The sequence below is a fragment of the Callorhinus ursinus genome, unplaced genomic scaffold (genome assembly GCF_003265705.2).
Source record: "Callorhinus ursinus isolate GAN/ISIS: 27379988/994484 unplaced genomic scaffold, GSC_fseal_2.0 scaffold92, whole genome shotgun sequence".
NCBI lineage: Eukaryota > Metazoa > Chordata > Mammalia > Carnivora > Otariidae > Callorhinus > Callorhinus ursinus.
Window position 1 is genome coordinate 558013 of NW_027397154.1, and position 13365 is coordinate 571377.

Consider the following 13365-nt stretch of genomic DNA (forward strand, 5'->3'; position numbering starts at 1 on the left):
AGGAGCTACCACCGCAAGGACCAAGAGAGTGGGAGAGGCTGGGCTTGCTGCCCGGAGTGCCTGTGCCAGGGGTCCCTGGGTGGCCCTCTGTCTCCTCCACGAAGGGGCCCTTCTTCACAAACATCCTCCTGTGTCTGAACACAAACCACAGAGACAGAGCACCCACTCTGCTTCCTCTGTCCCTCCTCAGTAGACACAGAAGGGGAGGAATATACTTAGCAAAAGGGACTCAGGTTAGACAGCAGGTAGGACTTCCCAACAAGACCTTGGTGGGAACCTGAGGGCAAGGGACCCGCAGTAAGAAGGAGTTGGGACTGTGCTCTTGACCCCATTTCCCCCATGATGCGTCTATATCCAATGTGCTCCCCCAAAAGATGGGCCCCTCTCACTCTACAGAGCCCCTCCTATAAAGCGTTAGAGTCCAGACTATCAGCCCCTTCTGAGATCTCTATCACCCTCTAGGAAGTTCTTCCTCCATCTAACCACAGCCCCTCCATGGAATTATAGTCTGAAACCTGGAATCTTTCTAGATAAAAAGGCTTAAGATAGGAAGCATGGTACACTTCCAACAGCACAAAAGGGAAAGTATGTCTCCTGCCCACCCCGTCTCCAGCCACCCACCTCCTCTCCAAAAGGCAACCACCGGTCCCCGTGTTCTCCCTGAGATACTCCATATGCATGTATGCACATATGTCTACAACCCCCTTCCATCTCAACACTGACCACAGCATATTCAGCTCCCTGGACCAGGGCTCATAGCGTCAGGTCAAGATGAACCTCAGGGGACCCTGGCATCTGCGGAAATGGCATACAGAATCCTGGTTAGGCACCTGGACACTGTTTCCAGGAAGAAGGGACACGTGAAAACCCCCTGGTCTAGTCCCGCTCTCCATTGTACAGAGGAAATGGACGCCAGAGAGGAGAAGGGCTACGGCCAGGACCCTCAGCATGGTGGAGCCCCCACCCCTGCCCCCGCCCACACGCACCAAGAAGCCCAGGGTCCCCTGCAAGGACAGGGTCTCAGAGGGTTGACCAAGGCCCAGGACGCAGCCAAGAAGAGGCCATTCCATTTGTACCATGATGTGGCTTATTGAAGAGCCTGAGACTGAGCCTGGGCTCCCCATGCCTGGCCCGCGCTTCTAAGGTTCCCAGCCCTCCTTTCAGGACCCTTCCTGCTGTCTGGCCTTGCAAGGACCCCCCCGCAGTCCCCCCACCCCCGGGACGGTCTCTGGGGAGGAGGGGTGAATGGAGACAGGGTCTGGGCCTGGGGTCAGCATGAAGGAAGCTGCTGGGGGTCCGCCCACCCGCCGGCCTGAGCATCAGTCTTCACAGCCTCCTTCCCCTCTGGGTTTTGGGGGCCTGGGTGGGGGAGGCAGCCAGTGACTGGGGTCAGCCCTGTGCCTGCACCGGTGGCCTCCCAGCCTGGAAAGGAGTCTCCTGGTGCAGGCACTGGGACACGTTCTGTGCACAGGAAGGAAGGGCAGGGCACGGCACAGCGGGTGTGAGAGGGGCCACGGAGGGTGGGCTGCCCTTTGGAAGCAGAAAGACCCAGACCCAGACAGGGGCAGAGGGGTGGGGGCCCTCCCTTGCCTGGATGCCAGCACTGGGCTGGGAGGGGCCAGGCGGGACACTCCGGAATGTGCTCTCAGAGTCCCACTGAGCATATGCAGATGAGGCCGTCTGTATGCAGATGAGACCGTCTGTATGCAGATGAGGAGAAAGGGCATTCTCTTCCCAGGGTTACCATAGAGCCCACCCCACCCCCTCCCTCAGGGCCCCAGCTGCAGGGCAGCCTGGGAAGAGGCCCGGCTGGGGAGAGGCAACCTGCCACAGAAGGTCAGACTTCAGGAAGGACTTACCGAAGGAAAATGGGCCGTTCTGGGAAAGGAGCTGAAGAGGAAATGGGGAATGTAGAGGGGCGGCGGGGCGAGCCAGCCAAAAAAGATGGGGGCGGACCATGACAGAACACAGCCAGAGGGGAACAGGCAGGCCGGCAGAAAGCTGGGAGCAAGGCAGTGAGAGGAAGAGCTTGGGCTGGGGGCTGGGCATCCACTCTATGCCAGGCCCGCTGGGTCCCCTCGGCTCCTGCCCATCGCCCTGTGAGCCTTTCACAGACAGGGAGGACCCCCAGCATGACGGACACGTGCAGGACCCCCTGTTTGCAAATGGCAGGGCTCTGGCCTATCCAGCTCCGCGGCAGCTTAGAACCTTCCCCCTCCTTCCAGGCAGGCCGACCCGGGACAGCTCCTCCTACCCTGAGGGAGGGTGAGAGGTGTTCAGGGTCAGGGGCTGTGCCTGGCCCAGGGGCCCTGGCTGGGAATTACTGGGAACTGGCAGCAGAGGGTGGGGCGGGCTGCTGGGAGCAGCAGAGAGGACAGATACCAGGAGGGGGACATCAGGGTGGGGAAGGATGCCAGGGTTAACGCAGTGGGGGAAACTGAGGCCAGGAGATTGGGAGGGTTGCCTTCCTCCCTCAGCAGATCCAAATCCCAGCTGGGCCCGAACCCCGGGGCACTGGGCCCCCAGCCCACGGCCCCTTCCTGGGAGTGCAGAGGCCGGGAGTGGGGGTGTCTTTGAGAATAGCCTCTCCTCTTCCTCCGGTGGCCCCCGGCCCCCCACATCCAGTGGTGTAGCCAAGGCCTTTGTGGGGAAGCCGCGGGGAAGAGAGGCCCCCTTGTTGGCCTGTTCATCTTGCCGGAGGCTCCACCAATGCCAGCCCCCGGCACCGGCTGGGCTCTCCTTCCTGGGGGTGACAGTCGGCCCCCACCCGCCGCTGCTGCCCACTCCCCAGCTCCGTCGTTTCCTGGAGCCTCAGGGCTTTGGCCCCAGTCCCGGCTGGAGGATGGCGGGGAGCCCCAGACCCAGCGCCTCCCGCACCTCCCCTTTCACATACTGGCACCAGAGCCGTGGGAACGCCGGGCAGCAGCTGGGCACCGGTGCCCGGCTCTGCCCACCCCCAGCCCAGCCGACCTCAGAGAGGGGAGAGGGGCAGGCTGCCCCAAAAAAGCCCCTTCAGGACGGGGCCCTAGAAATCCTTAGCACTAATTATGAATCTGGGGACAAACAAGGCATTTGCAAGTCAATTAGTGACAGAACTTTCCCAGGAAAGAGCCTCATCCAGGCTCAGCTTCAGACTGGGCCCCATGCTGGGTCATCTTGTCCCTCCTCCTGTCTCTGCCCTGCTCAGAGCTCAGGCGCAGAGGCCGGCCCGGTGTTCTGCCAGCCCCTCTGCAGCCGAGGGTGCCAGAACCCGGAGTGGGCAGGAGGCTGGGGGGCAAGGCCGTGCTCTGCGGAGGGCAGCCTGAGGTCCCTCCAGCTCTGCCCCCGGGAGGGACGCAGGTTCCACCTGCAGCACAAGCCCGCGGCTCCTGCGCGGGATTGCAGGGGAGCAGGCTGGCCTGGCGGCGGGCAGGGCTGGGTGGACAGGAAAGGAGACGTCATTGTGAAGGGGCGGGGGGGGGGGGCAGGAGGCAGCCCATGGGGGTTCAGCTACACCTATGGGAACTTCAGGTGGGCCGGCCGCCATCTGGGGCCACTTCTCACCGACGGGAAGACAGGGCAGGATGTTGCTCCTCCCAGGCCTGGGAAAGGCGCTCTCTGCCTAGAGGACCCCTTAATTGGGGGAACTGGGGCGGGGGGAAAGGGGCTGTTGGGGCAAAAGCCCTAGAGCCAGCCTCGCTAGCCATCTGAGGGAGATTAAGGGATTACAATTAAAAGGCGTTTGCAGACCGAGCAGGTGGGTTGGGGCTGGTGCTAACGATCTAATTGCCGCCTTGCAGCAGTGCTTGAGCGGGGCTCTAATGAGCGGGGTGGGTTCTCCGAGGGGCGGGCGGGAAGAGGCGGAGTGCAGGGCCCGGGGGGGCGGGGCCTCACCTTGAACGCCCCAGCCCCAGAGGTCACACCGCCGAGACTCCCTGCTGCCCTCCCCAAGGACCTGAGATGAAGCAGCATCACGGGGCTTTGGGGGCGTGAGAAGGGTTTTGGGGCCAGGACCTAAGCGCTTAGGTCCCGACAGAAAGGAGCCGTTACGACAGGGGTTGGTTAGGATGGACTCTGTGTCAAGTATTGTACTAAGTACTTTATAAACATGTATAATCCTCGCAACCACAGTAAAGCCATGTCCCCCTCAGGACGAGACTCCGGAGCTAGGGGTCCCACCGACCAGGGGCCGCTCCCTTCAGACCCGTCCTTTCCAGGAAGGGACAGAGGGGCAAAGCCTCTCCAGACTCTGAGAGACCCCAGGCTGAGGGTCCAAGCGTGCAGGGTGCAGCCCCCAAACCCCTGCTATGGGGGCCCAGTCTCCTCCCCTGACTCTCATGCAAAAAGAAACCTGGACATGGAAGGTGCCACACAGCTGAGCCCTCGCACATACTGCTCTGCTTCTGGAGAGCCAGCCCTTCTGCTCCTTTTTAAATGTTTTTAAAGACTTTATTTATTTGAGAGAGAGAGAGAGAGAGCACAAGCAGGGGAGAGGGGCAGAGGCAGAGGGAGAAGCAGCTCCCCGCCGAGCAGGGAGCCCGATACCGGGCTGGATCCCAGGGCCCCGGGACCATGACCTGAGCCGAAGGCAGACGCCCAACCGACCGAGCCCCCCAGGCGCCCCCCTCCACTCCTTTTCTGCCCTCTGAGGGGTCTTCCTCTCTCCCCTCCATCCCCAGGCTCCCCTCACTTAAGGGTTATCTCTGGCCGAGAGGGTGTTACACACATTCAGGGAACACAGGGATGGTGTTTACTTCTAGAAACTGAAGGGCCTGACCCGGAGTAGCTCTGGGAGGGTCCTGAGCAACCAGGGATGTGGCTGTTTCTGGGACAGGACCTGGGGTGGAGACCGAGGTACGAGGGAACCTCTGTGTGTAGTTTGCCCTTTTGTGCCTCCAAAGTGTAGTGAAGGAATTACTCATTCAGAAACAATTAAACTTAAAATATTAATTGTTGCATCTTTTTTATTTTTTTTATTTTTTTTTAAAGATTTTATTTATTTATTTGAGAGAGAGAGAGAATGAGAGATAGAAAGCACGAGAGGGAAGAGGGTCAGAGGGAGAAGCAGACTCCCTGCTGGGCAGGAAGCCCGATGCGGGACTCGATCCCGGGACTCCAGGATCATGACCTGAGCCGAAGGCAGTCGCTTAACCAACTGAGCCACCCAGGCGCCCTGTTGCATCTTTTTTAAAGGCTGGGGAAGGATAGTGTCTCACCCCAAAGGCCAGAGCATACGCAAAGCCCGAGACGCCTCATCTGGGGGGCGAATGGGATTTCAGCTCCTTCTGTGTGCCTCTCCCTTCCTCCGGCCTCTGGCTGCTTCCGCCCGGGGTGCCCAGGCCTGGTCAGCGTGCCCTGTGCTCCGCCCGGGTCCCCCCAGGGCCTTTCAGGACTGGCCCCCAGAGCGGCAGCACCCCCTCCCCAGCCCGCTGGCGTTGAGGGCAGAGCCTGGACTCTCAACGGCTCCAGGTACCTGGGCTCCCAAGCCGGTATCGGCCCTGTGAGGGGACAGTGGTGGCCTGGCGGCTCCGGGCCTGCCCCCCGCCCCCGTCGCTGCTGCCTGGCCGGCGTGGGCCCACTTGCCCTTCCCGCACGTCTGTGTTCCATCCGGGGCCTGGGCGCATCCCTGCCGCCCTTCCTCTCCCGGGGCGGCTGCGCTGAGGGGAAAGGGGGTCTGGCCCCGGAGCCTTCACAGTCTCGTCTGGAAAATGGGGCTGCGGACCGTAGCGCTCTGCCAGGGCGGGGGTGGGAGTTAACTGCGGTAGCGGATGTGGAGTGCCTGGCACTGCACGGCCCGAGCAGGGGGCTCCACGACCGCTGTCACTGCTGTTATTAAATGGGAGGGACCCTGTGCAGTGCACGAGCTGGTGGAGGGGACTCCTCATTACTGCTCCGGCTGGGAATAATGAAGCCGTGGTAATAGCCCCTCACACTCCCAGGCCCACCGACAAAAGGCCCCACAAAGTGGGAAGTGAATGTGCATAATGGGGCCCTTGGGGGCTTCGCCCAGGCTGGGGGGCACCAGGAAGGACCCTCTGGCTGTGGCCCCAGGTGCTGAAGGACCTCGTGCCGGCAGGCCGCCCTTTCTCGGCTTCGGCGGGGCCAAGAGCCTGCAGATGCAAACCTGGGTCGTGATGGGGGGGGGGTCCCTGGCTGGCGCACCCAGCCCCCAGCACCTCGGGCCTCCTGAGGCCGGTGCGGAGACCGACAAGGACCCGAACGAATAGCTGAGATGCGTCCTGCCTCTGCTGGTCATAAAGGACCTGGAGAAAAATAGAGCAGGAAAAGGGGAATGACAAGAAGGACTGGGGTCAGCAGGTGAGTCGCAAGTTGAAACAAGGAGCTTGGGGAAGGCCAGACCAGAGCTTGTTCAACTTTGTCTTGTGAAAAGTTGTCCATAAGCACGAAAGTGCGCAGGCCAGTGTGGGGAGCCCCCCGGCTCCCCTCGGCACCTACTCCCCGCACCTCCCCCCAGCTCCCAGGTTAGGCTCAGACCCGAGGTTTTGAAGGACGCCCCACGCCTCTCCCTTCACGGATGGTGTGGTTTGAGCTGGAGCAGCAGGGCCGTGGGAGGCAGCCACGGGGCCACTGGGGAGGTGGGTGTTCCAGGCAGAGGGACAGCAAGCCTGGAGCCATGAGCCTGGGCTGTGGAAGAGCGGCTCCAATTTCAGGGGCTGTGTAGCATTTCACGAGTCTCCTAACCGCTCAGAACCTCAGTTTTGCCGGCTGTGAAAGGGGGCTGGTTCCTTATCCCACAGGGAGTCTGGAGGAGCGGGTGGAGTGTGTATCCCTGAGAGGGTTTACCCAAAGTGTGGTATGTCTTGGTATGTGGTATGTCTGCGGCATGTGAAAAATATGTGGTATGTCAGGCATGTCTGACCCCAGAGAAACTCAGTGACTCGGTGGAGGTGAGACTAGACGCCCCCACCCCCCGGGGCACCCAAGACAAGGTGGGGGTCGGGACGGGGTGCAGGGGAGGTCTCCTACAGAAGGCTACCCCCGGCTAGCAGGCTGCAATGATGGGGAGGAGGCCGAGCCCCAAGCTTGGCCACGCCCGTGGTCCGCCCCTCATCCCCACCCCCATGGCTGGGCCACCGGATCCCAGGCTGCTGGAGACAAGGGGAGCCCGGAGCTTGAATGGCCACTGTTCTCTGAAGAGGCTTGGTCCCCTTTAAAGACCCTTATCACCACCTCCACCTCCCTCCCAGGGTGATTATCACCCAGAGGGGCCTTTCCTAGGGGACATAAAGAGACCCTCAACTCCCATCCTTTAGGCAGGATAATGGGCCATTCACACTGAGGGGACCCCAGCCCCACACCTGGCCCTCTCAGGCGGCCCGACTCCACCGCCACATTGTCCCAGCGGCAGGGGGGCCCCAGCCCCCAGCTGGAGCCCTCCTGGCCCTCCCCCCACCTTTCCAGCCGCCCGGACTGGGGCTTGATTTGGGGGAGGTGGGCCTGCCATTCACCCCACCCCCTCGCTCAGAATTTCACTCCTCTCGAAAGCCCTTACAGAGCGATGGGAAAATGGGAGGGAATAATTAGGAAAATCATTAGCGTCTCAAGGCCCATCTGAGAGGGATTAAGGGATTAAAAACCTTGCAGCCAATCTCTCCTAGTTTAAGGTTGTTGTAGGGGTTTTGTTTTCAGGACTTTTTTCCCCTCTTTTCTTCTGAGTTGGGGCAGACTAAAGTCTTGGTGGATCCTTCCTTCAAAAGCTAGAGGAAAAAGTCAAGACATTGAAGTCCGAGTGGAGAAGAATGGGTGGGGGGAAGCAGGTGTGTGGGGGAGGGTCTCTTCCCAAGCTCTCCTGGGCCGCCTTGGGCCACATCTTGGGGCATGAGTGCACGGGGAGGGGCTGCTGAGGCCGGGCTGGGCCAGAGGGGCACCCAGCCCTGCCTGCCAGGCCACCTTCCACCTGCCCCCAGTGCTGGCTGAGGACTCAGCTGGCTCTCCTGCCCCTGACTGGGTCTGGGATGTTCCTCTACAGAGCACCAGGCAGGCGCTGTCCTTGAGCCGCCCACGGTCCATTTGGGGTGAACCTGTAAACAGCTCGTTACAACACCCTGTGGGGGGGGGTCTACAGAGGAGGCAGACCCCGGGCAGTCTGGAGGGGTTAGGAACCCTCCCCTGGAAGAGACGGCCGGCTTCTACGTACGGGCGTTCCCGGAAGGCCTGGCACCAGTAGGCCTTCCACTCAAGCACATCATCCCCTTTCACGGGGGTCTCGCTGTCTCACCGACATGGTCCCCTAGCCACAGGAGGAGAAAGTCAAATACTGTGCCACCTGCTTTAAGGCAAACGGGGACACTGAGGGCTGCGGGTCGCTGGGCGCAGAGGCGCCCCTGTGCCCGTTAAGTGTTAGAGTCTTCGTGCCTCCGTCCCAAGCCACCCCCGACTGCTCTGGGGACGAAAGGTCCTGACGTCACCTGCTCACACCGGTCCTCTCTCTCACACAGTGGCCTCCCTGGTTCCAGTCCTGGGGCTCCCTGGAGTGAAGGTTGCCCCTCCACTCCTCTGGAAGGCCCAGCTAACCCCCTCCAAGCCTCTGTGGCCACCAGCTCCTGCTCGAGGGGCCCAAGGCGAGGTCGTGGGCAGTGAGATGGAGCAGCCCAAGATGGAGGCGGCCGGCGCCCGGCCTGGCGCAGGAGATGGACGCTGGCGGCATCAATAATCGCGTTTATTAATGGTCTTAATTAGCAACTGCCAACCAGAAGCCCAGTGCTAATTCCACCAATAATCGAGGCTCGCGGGGCGTGGACGGAAGGGCGGTGCAGGCCGGATGGCTGGCAGGCACCGTGTTCGGCGTTGGGTCCCGCTCGGCAGAAGCCCGCCAGAGCGGCTGCAGAGCCGGGGAGGATGGGGACCCTGCCCCCCGGCAGCTCCCACTCCAGGGTTCCTTGACCCCCTGTGGGGCAGCCTCCTCAGATGGTGTTGGGACAAAATGAAGCGTGAGCAATTGCAGCGGGGGGTGGGGGGGTGGGGAGAGACCTCTGTGCCTTCAGAGCCAGAGCCAGACGACAGCCCGTGGGATGAAGGCGAGTCTATAAAAGGCCGAGTGAAATGAGCTAGAAGGGGATTGGGAACAAGCCCCGCAGTGTCCTGGAGCCACATTCCTCGCTCTGGGGAGACGGAGGAGGTGGATGGTGTGAGCAGGGAAGGAGGGGATGCTGGGGGGGCAGCCCCTCCAGCTGACGGCTCTCCTGCCAAGAAGAGCAGGGTGGGAAAAGCGAGTTTAAGAACCCAGGCGATGCCCAGGCACAACAAAGCCGCTTCCTCTCCCAGCCTCTGAGCCAAGCGGGGCCTGCTCAGGGCCCCAGAGACCAGCTGAGCAGGCCCGAGGAGCCCCGGAAGTCCGAGCCGAGGGGAAGGGGCTGCTTTGGGGCGGGGAGCTCTGCCCAAAGCAAGGGCGCCATCCACAAACACCCTCGTGGGGGGGAAGGTGTGCTCTGGGGTTCGGGCCAGTGGGGGCTCCGGCCACGTGTGGAGATGTGTGAGGACACGGGTTTGCCTGCTTCCTGAGGTGGCGAGAGGAGTTTCCATGAGGCTGGGCAGCCCAGGTCAGAATGCTCTGGAGGGATTCTGGGTCGGACCAGAGACCCGGACAAAGAGCAGCTGGGTAAGGAGCTGCAGAAGGGCCCGCTTCCAAAGGTGGGGGCCTGGGGGCGGGCAGAAGTCTGGCTGCTTCCCTGGCCCCGTGAAAGCCCTCAGCTCTCAGCCCTGGTCCCCTGACCCTGACTCTCCTCTTATCTAATAGCGTCCCAAATGCCAGCCAAGGAGGCCAGGGTCCCCCCTACACCCCCAGGATGAGGTTACTGTGCACATTGCACCTGCACCCCCAGGGAGGCCAGGGGCACAGAAGGGAAGAGCTGCACTGGAGACGGAAGGCTGGGCCAGCCCAGAGAGGAACGGGCCTAGGAGGGGGCGGTAGGACCCGCCGCCAGTGTCTTCTCCCTCCTCCCCCATACAGCCCTCTCCTGCCTTCCTGGGACTGGAGGAAGTCTGGGTTTCCTGGGACAGCTGTCCTTTTGGTGTTGGCCTGACCGATTCTGCCCTGAGAGCCTGAGGAGTCCCAGATGTATCACTGATTTGAGGGCCCAGCACCAGCTCTAAAAGAGCTTCTCACCTGAGTGGCATTCGCCCTCAATCATGAACCTGTGTCGAGGTTCAGGAAAGATGGACTCGGGCCCTGCACCTCGTCCAGCCTCAAGCCCGCGTACCGGACCTCAGCCTGCACGTGCCCAAGCGCAGGGCTCCAGGCTCCTCACTGGGATGGACTTTGCTCCCAGAGCTCCCTCGCCCACCGTCTGAGTATTTTTTTAAGTAAACTCTATACCCCACGTGGGGTTCAAACTCAAGACCCCATGATCAAGAGTCTGAGCCAGCCAGGCACCCCCACCGTCCGAGCATTTCAATCCAGGGTTTGACCAGTTCTGTGTGTTGGCGGGACACAGGCCCCTGGGCTGGGGGTAGAGGGGCGCACCCCTTTCACTTGTGGGAGAGGACGGCCTCTCCGTCATCAGACAAGTTTCTTTCAGTCCTGCCACGGTGCACCTTTCTCCCAGGCCAGACAGGGCCCCAAACTGTGGCAACAGCAGAGGGAGGCCTGCACTAGGCCTGGGGCTCGGGGGTCAGAGAGGACCCCTGCGGGTGTCTCTGTCCAGTAACCTGCTTTGGGGAAACCATCAGCATTTCCCTCGGGGCTCTGGACAGGAATCAGCTCCAGGAACACCTGTACACGTCCACTGGGTCACTGTGACGTGAGAAAATGGATGGAGATAGGGGAGAGCGGCTCAGTGGGCAGGTCGGGAGAGTGGGAAGACCACCAGCCACGGGGCCAGGTGTACCCTCCAAGGGAAGGCACCCCTGCAGGCCAAGCTAGTGAGCAGGGGAGGGAAGCTGGGGGCCTGCCTCGATTTGACCCCTGAGTTAAGCCTCTCTGGGGCAAGGGTAGATATGGAGGGGACAGGTTTGGGGCACCCCTGCCTTGGGCTGGGGCTGGCGATCAGACATTGGAGACAATGGTGCTCTGTCCCAGGGCGCTGGGGACGGCGGCTCCGTGTGCAGTGGCTGCGGCCCCTTTCAGGCGGCGGAAGCCGGCCGCCGAGGGGAATTCTCACGGCCACTAGCATTTGCATAGCCGGCTCGCCCGCCCGAGACATTGGCTCGCATTGTTCCCCGCCGGCGCTGGCGGCGGCGAGCACGGGCCGGGGCGCGCGGGGCGGGCGGCAGGGCCAGACAAAGGGGCCGGGGCGCAGAGCCGGGAGGCGGCGGGTCGGGGTCCTGACGGTGGGAGAGAAATATCGGGGTGAGGCGGGGCGCCTGCCGAGTCCGTCTGCCCCGGTGCAGCCACCGACCCCCGCTTCGGACACCCAGGCCGTGTCTAATTCCTCCCCGAGCCGGAGCCGCGCGCCGTGATGTGAATCCCAACGGCACAGCTCAGGCCTTTCCCAGGCAGCGCGGTTCAGGCCAGGTCCTCCAGAGGTCAGAGGCCCGGAGGTACCCGGGAACCTAGCAGGTACCCCCTTGCCGCTGACACAGAACAGTGGCCACTTCCAGAAACCCTTCCCTCAGTTCCCTGCGGGCTTCCACGCTGACCTCAGTGCCGCCCGTCTCCCCCATCGGTGGGGCCCTGGAGGAGAGCGAGGGCCCCATGTCCTCGTCCATCATTGTCCCCAGAGCTCAGGCGCTGGGGCTGGACAGAGTTCATGAGTGGACAAGCATCTGATTGTGCTGCATTGAGAGTAATAATGGTGGTGATCAGAGGGGCCGTTCCTGAGGGGCAGAGGCCTCATTGTCCTGAAGGGGTGAGGAAAGAGCCCCCTTGGCCCCTGTCCCTGCCATCTCCTTGACCGGCTCATTGTCGCCCTGTTGACCCAGCCTGAATGGATGGGCCACCGTGCCGAGGACCAGCGGTGCTGAGCCGGGCTGTAGGGAAGATGGAGGAGGGGCTCCAGGGACACCTGTATTTTCCTGCCCTCTGAGCTCCCCGCTTGACAGCAGTGATGGTACCATCACCCCGTTCCCCATCACTCCCATCTCCCATCCCCCTCCTGCCCCCATCCCCAAACCACAGGTGATGGCTGGCTTCATGGCAGTCTGTAGGGTGCCCAGCAGCTTGCTGGGCGCTCAGGACCCAGTACCGGAGGGAGAGGGGGAAAAGCAATGACAAACCAGGCCTCTGGCTCGGGAAAGCTCAGCCCTGGACTGAGTCCCCTGAGCCAAGCTCAGCACTGTCTCCAGACCATGGGCGGCTCTGTGGGGGTGATGGAGCTTGGAACCCTCTGTCCCAGGGTGCTGTTGCGGTGCGGTCCCCACCCTGCTCCTCCATTCTCAGGGACCTCTGGGTGGGCCACCCCACAGTTTCTCCCTTGGAAGATGGCTGGCTAGCTGCCTTCCCCCAGAGAGGGCTCAGTTGTCCCTTCCTCCAGGAAGCCCTCCTCCACTGAGCGGGGAGCAGTGGCTGGGATAGAGCAGGCCATACTTTGAAGCCTGGAGGAGATGTGGCAGCAGCGTGCCGCAATTCTGCCCAGACTGAACCAGGGCACGAGGGGCTCGTCCTTTCGCTGAGCCTCCCTTTCCTAACAGGTTTTCAGGTCCCCTTGAGGACTGCTGGGGGCTGGGGGGGGGGGGGCTCCAGTTTAGCGGCTGAGGCCCCAGGGGGCAGAGGGGGGTATGTGGCCTTGGCTCTCCCCCCACCCCGCAGGGGCTGACAGGACAAGAGACCCTATTGCCATCTAGGCAGTCACCCTTCTGCCCCAGCTCAGGGGCCTCCCCACGACACACCCACCCCGGCCAGCCGTGGGCGGCTCCGAGGAGGAAGGAGGAAGCCGATGGGCCTCTCGTGGGCAGGGATGGGTCCCCTGCAGCGCCTGTCCCTCAGGGTGCTCCCTGTTTCTCCCCTTTCCCTCAGCTCAGTGCTTGGCCTCCTTCCGCAGCCAAACTCAGTCCCCCAAGATTCCTTGCTGAGGGTGCCCTCCGCCCTTGACCCAGGGCCAGGCCCCAGGAACCTCAAGCCCTCACGTCCCTAGGTCTGAATGGCTGTTGGTCTTGAGGGAGAGGTCTGTGGTGGGGCCCGGCTCCTGCCAGAAGCCTGGAGGGATGCAGGTCAGGCTGGTGGGGGGTGCTTCTCTGCTGCACAAGCTCTGAAGCCCTAGAACCTGCCTGCCATCGGGGGGGGGAGGCTGGGAACTCAACCAGGCCCAGGGCAGGAATGCTGGGCCGCAGAGCGGAAGCAGGGGGAAGGACACCGGATTGGGGAGAGGGCGGAGGGTCAGGGCCGAGGGCCCTGCGCCGGGGCTGGAGCGCGCTCTGGTGGCCAGAAGACGTCAGGTGGCCAGGGCCTGCCCCCCCCCCCCCCCCCCCCCCCCCCCCCCCCCCCCCCCC